This window comes from Pristis pectinata, chromosome 5 (genome assembly GCF_009764475.1).
Source record: "Pristis pectinata isolate sPriPec2 chromosome 5, sPriPec2.1.pri, whole genome shotgun sequence".
Taxonomy (NCBI): domain Eukaryota; kingdom Metazoa; phylum Chordata; class Chondrichthyes; order Rhinopristiformes; family Pristidae; genus Pristis; species Pristis pectinata.
The window spans coordinates 74,922,662-74,938,949 of record NC_067409.1 but is presented as its reverse complement, the minus strand read 5'-3'; positions in this window follow the sequence as shown (position 1 = coordinate 74,938,949).

Below are 16,288 nucleotides of genomic sequence, written 5' to 3'. Positions count from 1 at the left end.
TTACTGCTTAAGACACTGAGGAGTCTCAATTAGAGTACGACGAGCTCATACTTCTTTCTGTGATATCTAGATTAGTAAAGGGAACTAAAACACATACAAGGTAGTTACTGAGAATGCCTAGCAAAGTCCTGACCCAATATTAGTTGCTTATGAGTCTCAGTCCGTGAGGGATCCAGTTGTCCCTATAATAACCATAACTACAGTGAGATGCAGCATATATAAAAAACAGAGATTAATTTCCAAGGCAACACACTCATTACTTGCATGTTGAGTCTCTAAGATCTTGGTGCAAACTGATGGTCTGTGAAAATTTTGCATTGTTTGAGAAGCAGGCATACCACATGACTCTGCCATCTGACAGGATCATAGTACATGCAGAGATACAGAGAAAGTATGTTTCATAGAAAGATATTTTACAATCCTTTGCACAATAAATATAAAATACTGATATGTGGCAGTTAAAGATCACACAGGAAATTTAAGTAATAAAATAGAGACTAACAAGTGATGAGACAGCAGTAAATTTATTTATAGGAATTTGAAATCCATATCTGAATATTGTTATCCCACTTTTATGATGATTATTGTTTTTAATCCTGTTCATAAGCGGATATTAGACCCATTGAAGATTAATTGATTTTGTCATGTGGGAGAACAAGGAATGATGACTGCTTCTATTAGTTGGTAATCTTTGACATTGGAAAGTCTGGAAATTCAGATGTTGAAATAAGAGCAGTTATGAGGAAATTCCCAGCTACTGTGAAATGTAAATGGTTACTGGAAGACCCAGCTAATAACTTCTCGCTTGATGATACATGTTACTGGCAGCAAGATTTCCGGGCTCACCTTCTCGTTCACTATGATTTATTACTAGGAGAGAATTGGTCTCCAGTCCTTCCTTCATGAAACGTCAGTGTTTCAGGTTTATAGTGATTCTTTGAGCAAGCTCCTACCATTGTGGAAACCCTTACCAGATTACACGAAGGGCAATTTACTGATGGCAGTGGGATTGATATCTCTCCATGTATATCTACAGGGGTGAACAAACACATAGCCCCAAGACTATTGTGTGTAAATGCAGGCTTAATCTGCTCTGCAGTGTATAAGTCTTGGAACTGGGATGTTGCCTGGATTGGAGGACTTTAGTTATGGGAAGAGATTGGATAGGCTGAGCTTGTTTCCCCTGGAGTGAAGTCACACAAATCCAAGTGCATGTTAACTCTGGTTTATTAATTCATACATTTTTTTGCTTTGAGAAATGTTAACCCTTTAAGTCTTTATTTTTATTCATTCCACTTTTGCATTTCCTTGTGCTGTACTGCTCCATTGACAACATCCTCTTGGTGGAGACACAAGAGACTGCAGATACTGGAATCTGGAGCAAAAACGAATCTGCTGGAGGAACTCGACAGGTCAGGCAGCATCTGTGGAGGGAAATGGACCGTCAACGTTTCAGGTCGAGACCTATCATCTGCTCCAGGTGAAGGGCCTCAACTTCAATCACTAACTGTCCATTTCCTTCCACAGATGCTGCCTGACCTGTTGAGTTCCTCCAGCAGATTGATGATTGCTCCTCTTTGGTGAAGACAGATACAGATGTTCTCTTTATGCTCCGCCATGCCTCGACAAGCAGATCTCTTTTCCAGTCCTTAATTTTCCCCATCCTCCCCTTCATAATTATTTCATTCTTCTGGCTCCCTTTTTGATTTGACACTTCATTCCTGCTTCTTCTCTTTTTTCACTTCTACTTACTATAGTCAGTCTCAAAACGCATTACTTTGGTTGAGAAAAGCTTTGGGCCATGGCAAAAATTGTGACACAAATGCAAGCTGTTTATTAGTTTTGCATTTGAGGCCAGAAGTTTGAGAGCAAAGGCAAGAAGCCTTGTAAATGTATGACCATTATTCTGCAAGAGAAATGTTGCTACATGGTTCATGATTGTGATGAATGACAATAGCTATTATAATGAACAATTGATAAAACCAGTTCATCAGGATAAGCTGAAACTCTGACCTGAAAAAAACAGCTTTATTAATTTTGCATCATATGTATAGTGATGTTAGGACTTCTTGACATTTGTTTTTAATATAATACTAACTGATAGCACAACATTTAATATAGATCAGTGAACCATTAAAATTAATGAGAATAACTTAATGTTTAAATTAATTAGAAGGGGTACACAAGACAACAGGCTTGATGTTTTCCACTGTGTTTTCCAAAAAAATCATTTGGAAAATCCTTTCAAATATTTCAGCATGTTTTTTTTGCATGAAATATAACTGATGAACAATTTTTAAAAAATCTTCCCACACAAAACTAAGCCAAACGTTTTCCTGAGAATATTTTCTCTTTGGTAATTTTCCTCTTAATTTCAGCTTCCCCTCCTTGCCTGCTGCTGTTCTTCTGTCTCATCTAAATCCTGCTGGGTTTCACCCAAGTGCTTCCATGTTACATATCAACATACACAGTGAGACTAAAATGCTGGTTGATGAGGAGGGATGGGCTTCACAGCTGTACTCTATGGTGTCTTCAAGCAATGTTTGAATGTATAGCCATGCCTCAGCAGGGGTTCCTGGTTGGACTGCTTCCCTCGTACAGCAACACCACGATGAATTATAGCACTTAATCTGCTGCTTTGGCAGGGATCAGTCAACTCTTGTGCACTGGGAATCAGATGTGGAACCTCTATTCTGTTCTGGAATTTCCTTAGGAATGCTGATAACTGTAATGCACAGGAATTTCTTTGGAGTGTGCAATACATGCACAATATGACATTTAACAAAACAGTTTTTAAATGAATTCAGGTAAGGAATGCAAACAAATTAAAATTTGTTTCAATCCCCTAAAACAATATACATCTTGAAGGAGTGAAACTCGTCACCTATAAATGTCTCCTACCTGGGTAAGAGAGGTCGATGAGCAATTAACTTGGCATTACACCAATGATCGCAAGACTGTCTGATGACACCATCATGTCCAGTAATGAGTGGAGATGGTCAGGACATGTCAATCTATTTCACAATAAAAGTAGTGTTTGCTAAGTGAACAGGAAAGGAACTAAGTTGTTTTGCTCTGCAAATAGAGCCTATTTAAAAGAAGCTCTGGGTTACTTATATATAAATGACCTGGATAAAAGTATAGATGGGTGAGTTAGTAGTTTGTAGGTGACACAAAGATTGGTGGAGTTAAGGACAGTGAAGAAGGTTGTCAAAGGTTACAGCAGAATATAGATCAGCTACAGATGTGGGCGGAGAAATGGCGGATGGAGTTTAATGTGAGCAAGTGTGAGGTGTTGCACTTTGGGAGATCAAATGTAAGGGGAAAATGTACAGTTAATGGCAGGACCCTTAACAACACTAATGTACAGAGGGATCTTGGGGTCCAAGTTCATAGCTCCCGGAAAATGGCCATGCAAGTAGATGGGATGGTAAAGAAGGCATACAACATGCTTGCCTTCATTGGTTGGAGCATTGAGTATAAGAGTCAGTTATGATCTTCTCCTGTCTAAGCCTGTCTGGATTTCTCATCTGAATCCTCTCAGCCTCCTTTTTTTCCTCCTTCAAGGCACTCCCGAAACACAAATTCCTTGACAAAATAGTGAAAATGCTTTTCTTTTTTCTATCTAAACATTACTAGGTAACAAACGAAACGCAGACTTCAGGAATAGTACTTTGTTTTCTGTCTGGGCATGTTGGAGCCTTCCTCAGTATCAAATTCTCCAACTTCAGGTAACTCTGTCTCAGAACTGGTCATTTTTGGCTGTAAGTCATCTATCAGTGTTATGTGGTCCAGATGAAGGGTCTTGACCCGAAACTTTGACTGTCCAGTTCCCTCCGTAGATGCTCCCTGATCCACTGAGTTTCTCCAGCATCGTGCGTGTGTGTGTGTGTGTGTGTGTGTGTGTGTGTGTGTGTGTGTGTGTGTGTGTGCGCGTGCGTGTGTGCGTGTGTGTGTGTGTGAGAGAGAGATATATTCAGCTATTGTCTCTTCATTTGTAGAGCTTGATCTATTGGGCGTGACCTATAGCCCTGTTCTTTGCAGCACACTATGCTTGTCTGTGTTATCACTGCCTCCATTAATCCATTTGACCAGAGGATCCCTACAACTCATCCCCATGGCTACCTTGGACCTTCCCTTTTGCAGATGTCCCCTTTATTCTGTCCATCCCTCCCATCAACTTCTCTGCAGCTTAAAACTGTTTCCCAGTTCTGATCAAGGGTTCTGGGTCTGAAACATTAACCCTGTTTCTCTCTCCACAGGCGCTGCCTGGCCAGCTGAATATTTCCAGTGTCTTTTAAATTTTTATTTGAGGCTTCCAGAGTCTGCAGCTTTTGGGATTGCCGGATCTTTCTCAGGCCAGGCTGAGCTGGTGCAGGCTGAAGCCAAACCTTCAAGTCAAGTCAGGTTGAGTTTATTGTCATGTGCACAAGTACGGCGAGGTACAGGTACAATGAAAAACTTGCTTGCAGCAGTATCACAGGCACAGAGGTACAGACAACACCCAGAATATAAATTACACATAAATTATTCATGACAGTGAAGAGAAAAGGGAAAAGACTGGGCAAAAAGCAAGACATAAAAAGCACAAATAGAGACAAGTCCATGGTAGGGGCAGGCAGGGTAGTGTAGCGGTTATCGTAACGCTATTACAGTGCCAGCAACCAGGTTTCAATTCCGGCCACCATCTGTAAGGAGTTTGTACGTTCTCCCTGTGTCTGCGTGGGTTTCCTCCGGGTGCTCCAGTTTCCTCCCACATTCCAAAGACTAGGGGTTTGGAAGCTGTGGGCATGCTATGTTGGCGCCGGAAGCGTGGCGACAATTGCGGGCTGCCCCCAGAACACTCTACGCAAAAGGATGCATTCCACTGTGTGTTTTGATGTACATGTGACTAATAAAGATATCTTATCTTATCTTGTGTTCCGTTGCTGATGTAGGATTAGGGTTTTGCAGGTCAGTTCAAGAACCTGGTAGTTGTAGGTAAGTAACTGTTCTTTAATCTGGTGGTGTGGGACTTCAGGCTTCTGTACCTCCTGCTCGACAGTAGCAGTGGGAAGGTGGCATGACCCAGATGGTGGGGATCCTTGATGATAGATGCCACCTTCTTGAGGCAGATCTTCCTGTAGATGCTGTCAATAGTGGGGAGAGCTGTGCCCGTGGTGGACTGGGCTGTGTCTACTACTCTCTGCAGCCTCTTACATTCCTGCGTGTTGGAATTGCTGTACCAGGGATGCTGTTCATCAGCCTCCAAAGCCATCAGCAGCCTTGATGGAGCGCCAGGGATCTGCCGCCACATGGAAGGACACAATGTGAGTGCCATCCACCCCATAAGTAGACTACCCTTTGCCAATCACCCAGGTCCTCCCTCATGTCTTTTTCCTTCATGGCAGATATATGGGGATAAGCTTCTTCCCCCAGGATGGCTGGATAGTGCGGAATAGAGCCCACTCCTACAAGCATGCAGCATAGTACTGCAGCTAGTAGAACTGGTGTCTCACGGCTCCAGTGACATGGGTTCGATCCTGACCTCCAGTGCTGTCAGTGTGGAATTTGCACGTTCTCCCTGTGGGTTTCCTCCAGGCGCTCCAGCTTCCTCCCACATCCCAAAGACGTGCAGGTTGTTCAGTTAATTGGCCACTATAAGTTGTCCATAGTGTGTGGAATCTGAGGGAAACTGAATGGAATGTGGAGAGAATAGAAGACGGAAAAATAGTAGCAATAGAACTGCTCTGTGAGATTAGATGGGCTGAAATGGCCTTCTTCTACGTTGTAAAGAGATACAGAAATCTTGATACACATTGTACCATTGGATTCCTCCAGGTAGTCCAGGCAATGGAAAGGTTGCTTGATATACTGATGGCAGATCCTGTACCTCTGACCCTCTTTGATGAGATTTGTCTTACAAAGGGCAGCAGAGGAACTTGTGGAAATGAAAGAAACTCACGACTGCCACCATATTGCTGGGTAGTGCAGCAGTTTTCTGTTGGAGTTATGCAAAGGATCAGCTGCCCTTAGCCTTGCACGTGTTCCCGTGGGCCTTCTTAGGAACCGGGGCGATGGTGAATTTCTGACAAGGTTGGCAGTACCAATGTCCATAACACAGAGGAGAACTTGGAGCTGGGATGGCTGACACCATATCCTCCATGCCAGTGAAATTCCCACAGAATATTTTGGCTGGAAAATAGTGGCCTTGGTGCTCAAGGGAAAAAAAAGTTAGTTGTTCGTTACTTAAGACGTCCCTGTACATTGACTAGTCATTTGACAGAGCTGGTCATTGACTTCAGGAAGCAGGGCAGAGCACATGTCCATATATGAATCAATGGTGCTGAGGTGGAAATGGTTGAGAGCTTCAAGTTCCTAGGTGTAAATGTCATCAATCGTTTGTCCTGGTCCAACCACGCAGACACTATAGCCAAGAAAGCACACCACTTCCTCAGAAGTCCAAGGAAATACAACATGTCTCCTTCAATCCTCACCAATTTTTAAAGATGCACCATAGAAAGCATCCTATCCAGATGCATCGCTGCTTGGTATGGCAACTGCTTTGCCCATGAGTTGTGGAATATGAAAACCAGCCTCCCCTCCATGGACTCTATCTATACTTCTTGCTCCCTCAGTAAAGCAGCCAACATAATCAAAGATCCCACCCACCCTGGACATTCTCTCTTCTCCTCCCTCCCATTGGGCAGAAGATACAAATATTTGAAATTATTTACCACCAGGGTCAAGGACAGCTTCTATTCAGCTGTTATAAGACTCTTGAACGGACCTCTTGTACATTAAAGATGAACTTTTGACATTACAATCTACTTCATCGTGGCCCTTGCACCTTATTCTCTACCTGCACTGCCCTTTCTCTGTAATTGTAGCACTATATTCTGCATTCTGTTATTGCTTTTCCCTTGTAATATCTCAAAGTACTTATGGTTTGAAATGATCTGTTTGGATGGCATGCAAAACTAAGTTTTTCACTGTATCTTGGTACATGTGACAATAATAAACCAACTACCAATTACCGGTTTGGATACTGGGAGAATTTTCTGGGGGGTGGGGAAGTGAATTGTTCTGTCTGTGGTACGTAGTACCTCTGATATGTGTCCAAAATACATTGTGAAGTGGCACTCACAACAGCATATTTTTGCAATATGGTCAGGCAGGGAGCAGTACAATGTTGCCTTGTCGAATGGGAACAGGCCCCCACTGAGCTATGTAACACAAACATTAAGGTTAAAGCAGGGCAAGTTGCAATTATGCAAAAGAGAAAAAAAATCCCTTCTCTCCTGCTAACTGTTGACTGCTGGTGTTAGCATGCAAGCTCTGGACTTTAGTCAAAATGTTATTGTAAAGCTTTTGGAATGTGCAGATATAGACCTGTTGATTTAGAAAGAAGGACCAGCTACTGTAACTTGTAATAAGGAACATGATAAGATTGTGTTACTTGGCTGCTACTTCCTTAGTTAACCTTTGCAGTTGCTATGTTTATTACAGGGCTTTTATATTTTGGATCAGGTCTTGGGAGAGCACAACTCTCCTAGAGCTCATGAAGGTACCACTAATAAAATACATGCTGCCTGGATTAGAGGGCATGTGTTATAAGGAGAGATTGGACAAACTTGGATTGTTTTCTCTGGAGTGTTGGAGAAAAGAACTGATAGAAGTTTATAAGATTATGAGAGGCATAGATAGAATAGACGCTGCATCTTTTTCCCAGGGTTGAAATGTCTAATACTGGAGGGCATGCATTTAAGGTGAGAGGAGGAAAGTTCAAAGAAGATGTGCAGGGCAAATTTTTTTACACAGAAAGTGGTGGCTGCCTGGAATGGGCTGCCAGGAGTGGTAGATATGATGGAGGTGTTTAAGAGGATCTTATATCGGCACATGAATGTGGAAAGAATGGAGGGATATGGACCTTGTGTAGGCAGAAGGGACTAGTTTAGTTAGGCAGTTAATTACTGGTTTAATTAGTTTACGGTTCTATGTTCTACGGATGGATTAAATGTTGGTCAGCACCTTGGGAAAATTGACCAGAATGAAAGACGTAACTCAAAGACGTAAACTAGAACATCAGATTGTTTTAGAGCAGATTTTAGAGAGGCGAGTGGTGTGAGGTCAGATGGCATAGTTAGATGACCTCAGAGCAAGATACCATTGATACTGGAGATCTGAACTAACAATGCTGGGAACACAGCAAGTCAGGCAGCACCTATGGAGAGTGAAATAGATTTGAAGTTTGAGTTGGTGGGAGTGTACAGATACCTTCTTTATCAATTGCTTCAGCCATACAATGGGCACAGTTGCCAGCCCCTCATTCTGACAGATCGAGGCAGCCGGTGTACATCAAGAAGAGTGCTGGCTGTATCTAGCCATCATAGAACACAGCAGGTAGCAGCAACTTGGCATCCTGCCTGCAACACAATGAACGGATCGTGGATCCTGATCTCTGGGCCATCTTCAGGGCTAACAACATCCTTCCAACCTAAACCTAGAAACTCATCTAACTACATTCTCCACTGACTCCTTCCTCTTACCTTTGTTCTCTTTGTGATGATGTCTTTAATCAATGAGACAACATTTTAAAGACATTTCCATAGGTACATGGATTGGAGAGGGACATGGGCAAACGCGGGCAAATGGGAATAATTTAATGGGAATCTTGGTCGGCATGGACCAGTTGGGCTGAAGAGTGTGCTTCCATGCTGTATGATTCTTCGACTTTCCAAATGGTGTTAGCACAAGTTTTACAATAATTATAATGTGTTTGGTAGAACGGATAAAAGCTCATAACTCCCTCTATTCCACTCAGCAAAGTGGTGTACCAGCCACCTCAAAGGCAATTCCAAATTGCAGCAGTAAGTCACATTGTCAGAACTGAGGAAGTTTTAGCTGAAGTGTCCATTTGAAGTGTATCAGATGTCCAGCCCTGTGCCAGGGTTAGTATAACTTTACAGATACAGAACATCAGAAACCACACAACTATTTAACTATTCCAAGGATACAGCAGATCGATGTAAGAATATTAAAAATAAGAGCAGGACAAGATCATTTAACTCCTTGAGCCTGTTCTACCAATGAACAAGATTATGGCTGATCTTTTACTCGGCGCCACTTCCCTGAACTAACCCTAGATCCCTCGATTCTCTTAATATCTAAAAATTTATTGATTTTTATCTTGAATATACTCAATGATTGAGCATCCACAGCCCTTGGCCAGAAAATTCAACTGGGTGAAGAAATTTAAAGTCATACAGCTATATAGCACAGAAACAGACCCTTTGGCCCAACTCGTCCATGCCGACCAAGGTCCCTACCTGAGCTAGTCCCATTTGCCCACGTCTAGCCCATATTCCTATAAACCATCCCTATCCACGTACCTGTCCAAATGTCTTTCAAACATTGCAAGTGTACCTGCCTTTACCACTTCCTCAGGCAGTTCGTTCCATTTACCCACCACCCTCTGTGTGTAAGTGTTGCACCTCATGTCCCCTTTAAATCTTAGAGAGACACAAGAGACTGCAGATACTGGAATCAGGAGCAAAAAAACGATGAACTCAGTGAGTCAGGGAGCATCTGTAGAGGGAAATGGAAAGTTGACATTTCAGGTCGACACTCTTCATCTGGGCCTCCTCCAGTAGCTTGTTTTTTTGTCCTTTAAATATTTCCCCTCTCACCTTAAACCTATGCCCTCTATTTTTAGACTCCCCTACCCTGGAGCAAAGACTATTCACCTTATCTATGGCCCTCATATCCTCTACAAAACAGGGTAACATGCCTTAATGACTGCCGACTGGTGGCTCTGATATCCATCATTGTGAAGTGCTTCGAGAGGCTGGTCATGGCATGCTTTAATTCCAGCCTCCCAGAAAACCTTGACCCACTGCAATTCGCATACTGCCAAAACAGGTCTACAATGGATGCTATCTCCCTGGCTCTACATTCAGCTCTGGAGAACCTAGACAGTAAAGATACCTAAGTTAGATGATTGTTTATTGACTACAGCTCTACCTTCAATACTATAATTCCAAGCAACTCATCACCAAACTCCGAGACCTGGGACTCAACGCCTCCCTCTGCAACCGGATCCTTGACTTTCTGATCAACAGACCGCGATCAGTGACAGGCAGTAACACCTCCAGCATTGTTCTCAACCCACAAGGCTGCGTCCTCAGCCCTCTACTCCGCTCCCTATACACTCATGAAGGCGTGACCAGATTCTGCTCTAACTCCATCTACAAGTTTGCAGATGATACCACCGTAGTGGGCCATATCTCAAATAATGATGAGTCAGAGTACAGGAAGGAGATAGAGAGCTTAGTGACATGGTGTCATGACAACAACCTTTCCCTCAATGTCAGCAAAATAAAAGAACTGATCATTGACTTCAGGAAAGGGGGTTGTGTACGTGCACCTGTCTATATCAATGGTGATGAGGTCAAGAGAGTTGAGAGCTTCAAGTTCCCATGAGTGAACATCACCAATAGCCTGCCCTGGTCCAACCACATAGATGCCATGGCCAGGAAAGCTCACCAGCACTACTTCCTCAGGAGGCTAAAGAAAATTGGCATGTCCCCTTTGACACTCACCAACATTTATCAACATTCAATAGAAAGCATCCTATCTGGATGCATCATGGCTTGGTATGGCAACTGCTCTGCCCGAGACCACAAGAAACTGCAGAGACTTGTGGACACAGTCCAGCACATCACGGAAACCAGCCTCCCCTCCATGGACTCTGTCTATACCTCTCGCTGCCTTGGTGAAGCAGCCAGTAAAATCAAAGACCCCACCCACCTGGGTCATTCTCTCTTCTCTCCTCTCCCATCAGGCAGAAGATACAGGAGCCTGAGGGCACATACCACCAGGCTCAAGGACAGCTTCTATCCCACTGTGATAAGACTATTGAACCATTCCCTTATACGATGAGATGGACTCTTGACTTCACAATCTACCTTGTTGTGACCTTGCACCTTATTGTCTACCTGCAATGCACTTCCTCTGTAGCTGTGACACTTTACTCTGTATTCTGCTATTGTTTTTACCCTGTACTACCTCAATGCACTGTGTAATAAATTGATCTGTACGAACAGCATGCAAGACAAGTTTTTCACTGTACCTCGGTACAAGTAACAATAATAAACCAACACCAACACCAATACCAATATAAGGTCACCCCTCAGCCTTCCATGCTCCAGGGAAAACAGTCCCAGCCTATCAAGTCTATCAAGAAAGATTTATTCACATCTCTGTCCTGAGTGGTCAATCCATTAGTTTCAGAATGCATCCCCTAGATTCCTGTAACCCCCGTCAAGGGAAATATTGTCTGTGTATCAGTCCCGCCAACTTCTGTAAGAATGCTAAATGTAAAAAGGAAGGCTTGATTACAAATACATGGCAACAAACTGGACCACAGTAAGAAGTTAAATATTGCAGGTTATCAGACTTTCAGGAGGCTTAGTGAAATTGGAGTAAAGGAATGGTTGTCTCATTGATTAAAGACATCATCGCAGAGAGAACAAAGACAAGAGGAAGGAATCGATGGAGAATATGGTTAGATGATGAGTCAGAGGGTTAAGATAACAGCAATAAGGTGGCAGAAAATGCTAATTGAGGGAGCAGAGCAGCTTTTGGCAAAGCAACGCTATTTTATTGGGAGAAGATTAAAGTAGCTCATGTCAGAAAGTGGTAGATTATTTGATTTTATAAGGTTGATTTCCTGGACCAATGAGTTCTGGAACTAACAAAAGGGTAGGCTACATTAGATTTAGCAGAATTAATAACAATGTAACAGTAAGATTATCAAAATGAGTTTGATCAATATGATCTTAGGCACGGTTTAAAGGTCGGCACAACATGGTGGGCTGAAAGGCCTGTATTGTGCTGTATTGTTCTAGGGTTCTATGGTGTGTCAGAATAGGAGAAACTTAACACAGTCATCAGGATTCTAGACTTTGGTAGCTTCAACAAGTTGAGGCAGAGACGGAGAACTGCAATGTGGTCAAACATCTTAATGGGTGGAGAAGCAAAGAGATAGAAATGTCCAAAATAGAATTTAGTTTAATAAAAGACAAGTAAGTGGAAAAAAACTTCACTTACTAAATAAAGACACAAGAGGTTCTGCAGATGCTGGAATCTGGAGCAACACACACAAAATGCTGGAGGAACTCACCAGGTCAGGCAGCATCTATGGGAGAGAAATAAACAGTCAATGTTTCAGGTCGAGACCCTTCATCAGGACTGGAAAGGAAGAGGGTAGAAGCCAGAATAAGAAGGTAGGGGGAGGGGGAGGAGCACATGCAAGCAGGGGATAGGTGAGTCTAGGTGAGAGGGGGAAGGTAGGAGGGTGGGGTGTGGGAGGGGTGTGAAGTAAGAAGCTGAGAGGTGATAGGTAGAAGAGGGAAAAGGCTGAAGAAGAGGGAATCCAGTAGGAAAGGGCAGTGGACAACAGAATAAAGGGAAGGAGGTGGGGAATAGATAGGCAGGTCATGAGGGCGGGGGAGGGGAAAGAGAAGGAGGCCTCAGGAATGAGGGAAGACAAAGGAGAAAAAAGAGGGGAGGAGGAGAAGAGGGAAATTAGAGAAATCGATGTTGAGGCCGTCAGGTTGGAGACTCCCAAGACAAAATATGAGGTGCTGTTCCTCCAACTGACCAAATAACACAGCGTGGTTGACAGGAGAACCGTACCAAACATGTAAAGGAAAAGGCATGAAGAAATTCAAAGATAGAATGTAGATTCAGGGTCATGGAGTCATGGAGTTGTACAGTACAGAAACGGGCCCTTCAGCCCACCAAGTCCATGCCAATCCTTTTGCCCGTCTACACTAATCCCATCTGGTCACATTAGTACTGTGTCCTTCTATGCCCTTCCTATTTGAGTGCCTGTCGAAATGCCTCTTAAATGTTGTGATCGTATTTGATTCCAGCACCTCCTCTGGCAGCAAGTTCCAAATATCAACCACCCTCTGTGTAAAAATTTATTCCCCGATCCCCTTAAAACCTTCTACCTTTCACCTTAAATCTATGCTTTCTTGTTTTTAATAGCCCTAACATGGGAAAAAAAAAGATTCTGGAGATTTTGTTATTAGGGGAATGGAAAAGTGGAGCAAAAGAAGTGAGGAAATACTGCAGAGCATCAAAGAATGGAACATGAAAAGAAATTTGCTGCCGATACTAAATGAATGAAACTGAATTTCAGAAACAAGAGTCCATCAAGCTGAATTTACTAGTTAGTGCATTTAGCAGAGGCTGAATTTCTACCCCAATATCCATAAGACCCCAGGGATTTTTATAATCAATCGAAGGCTAGAAGGTCATTCAGGAGAGAAGTTCAAAAACACATCCTTGTGCAAAGGATAGGACAAGTGGGATCCTCTATGGCAAAGAGTGATATATAGTTCAAATCATCATTTAAAATCTTAGACAGTTTGACATTTGTTAGCCAAGGGTATGAAAAAGAATGGAGCTGAAATTGTGGATGGAATTAAGATACACATTAATAATCATCAGACGTGAATAACAGAATAGTCTTAGTTGTTTGTAATCTTGAGCAAACTTGTGAACAATTTTGGGTCCCGTATCTAAGGAAGGATGTACTGGCCCTGGATATGAGATATGACATACTTATTTATTAGTCACACGTACATCGAAACACACAGTGAAATGTATCTTTTTGCGTTACTGAGAATGTGCTGGGGGCAGCCTGCAAGTGTCGCCACACTTCCGGCACCAACATAGCATGCCCACAACTCCTAACCTGTACATCTTTGGAATGAGGGAGGATACCGGAGCACCCAGAGGAAACCCACGCAGACAAGAGGAGAACGTACAAACTCCTTACAGACAGCGGCTGGAATTGAACCCAGATTGCTGGCACTGTAATAGCACTACACTAACCGCTACACTACACTGCTGCTACTCTACACTACCATGGAGAGGTTCCAGAGAAGGTTCACAAGAATGATCCTGGGAATGAAAAGCTTAATATATGAGAAGGGTTTGATGTCTCTGGGCCTGTACTCGACGGAGTTCAGAAGGATGAGGGGGCATCTCATCAAAACCTTCTGGATACTGAAAGGTCTGGATAGAGTAGATGTGGAGAGGATGTTTCCATTAGTAGAAGAGTCTAGGATCTGAGGGCACAGCCTCAGAATAAAGGGATGTCCTTTTAAAACTGAGATGAGGAGGAATTTCTTCAGCCAAAGGGTGGTGAATCTGTGGAATTCATTGCCACAGATAGCTGTGGAAGCCAAGTCATTGGTGTATTTAAGGCAGGGATTGATAGGTTCTTGATTGGTAAGGGGGTTAAGGGTTAGGGGGAGAAGGCAGGAGAATGGGGTTGAAAAAAATCAGCCATGATTGAAAGGCAGAGCAGACTCGATGGGCCAAATGGCCTAAGTCTGCTCCCATATCTTATAGTTTGAAAAACTTGTTCCTATGTTAATGTTTTGAATGGAGGCTCTCAGTTAAAGTGTTGAGGACATAGGGGAGGGTAAACAATGTGTGGAGGTGTCCGGGGGTGTGAAACATGCACCAGCATTTTGTAATTGGGACCCTGAAAAAAATTTATGAAAAGAAAACTTCCAATCCCTTCACCCATGTAAGGCTTGAACTGACAAACAATGGGCCTAAGCAATGCACCTTCCAAACATTAACTTGAAGAAAAAGTGTTCTCTTCCTGTTCATCCAAGCGAATGATGCTTTGTATGCACTGAGAAAACTGATCTTTATCCATTTTTCTTTAAACAAAATGAACATTATTTGATAATTGCCAGTTTAAAATTCTGATATTAAATGAGTACATACAGTATATTGTTAAAATAAGATGGTACAAACTCGGCTTAATCTCTTTATAAATTACCTATTAATACATACCAAACTTTTGTTAGGGAACTATGAGCCACAGTTGTGAGTAATTAGGCTGATTATAGGACAAAAGAATGCAAGGTTATCTTAAGATTTAAAGCTTTGCTTTGAGCTGGAATGTAACACCTTTGAAATGTGTCCTCTGAATTACTCGCAACTTTCTCATGATTATGTTGCCCCGTTATAATAATGAGACCCATTCTAATCTGTAAACTGGTTTCCATTTGCTACTGCAGGCAGGGACATTTTGAATCATCTAACTTGCTGGGAGGGTCTCTAAGGAAAGGAAACTCTCTATCATGGTAATTTTGTTTTACTTTCTCTCTCCCTTTGTCCTCTACTTCACCAAACCTGGGGCATTGACATTTGCAGACACAGTCTAAAGGAATAAAGGCAAAGCAAAGTAATGTCAATAACAGCAGGCCTCTGGTCCTTTTCAGTTGCGAAGGGTTACTCCATGTGGATATAGAGTGCTCATGACAGAAACCCAACGGGTCAAGCAACTTTAGAGAAACAAGAGTTAACAAATGAAAGATCATTGAGTGGAAACATTAACTCTGTGTCTCTCCCCACATATGCTGCTCAACCAGCTGAGTATTTCCAGTATTTTCTATTTTTATTTCAGTTTCCCAGTATCTGCATTTTATTTTGCTTGAAGTGTGGTAACAAAGTAGTTTGTGGTGAAGGTGGGAGTATGTTCAGATCTCTACTTCATTTTTCCAAGCTTGCAACCATTAACATAAGGCGTTCCTGCTGTGATACCCCTACTATGGGAAAAAGATTTTGACTATCTACTCTATCTATTGGTATTGTTATTGGTTTATTATTGTCACTTGTACCAAGGTACAGTGAAAAACTTGTCTTGCATACCATTCATACAGATCAATTCATTACACTGTGCACTGAGGTAGTACAGAGAGCATTGAAGTAGTACAGGGTAAAAACAGCAACAGAATGCAGAGTAAAGTGTCACTGGAAGTCCATTGCAGGTAGACAATAAGGTGCTAGGTCACAACAAGGTAGATTGAGAGGTCAAGAGTCCATCTCATTGTATAAGGGAAGCATTCAATAGTCTTATCACCGTGAGATAGAAACTGTTCTTGAGCCTGGTGGTATGTGTCCACAGGCTCCTGTATCTTCTGCCTGATGGGAGAGGAGAGAAGAGAGAATGACCCGGGTGGGTGGGGTATTTTATTATGCTGCTGCTTCACCAAGGCAGCAAGAAGTGAAGACAAAGTCCATGGAGGGGAGGCTGGTTTCCGTGATGCGCTGGGCTGTGTCCACAACTCTCTACAGTTTCTTGTGGTCCCAGGCAGAGCAGTTGCCATATCAAGCCTTGAGGCATCCAGATAGGATGCTTTCTATGATGCGTCGATAAAAATTGGTGAGTGTCAATGGGGACGTGCCATATTTCTTTAGCTTCCTGAGGAAG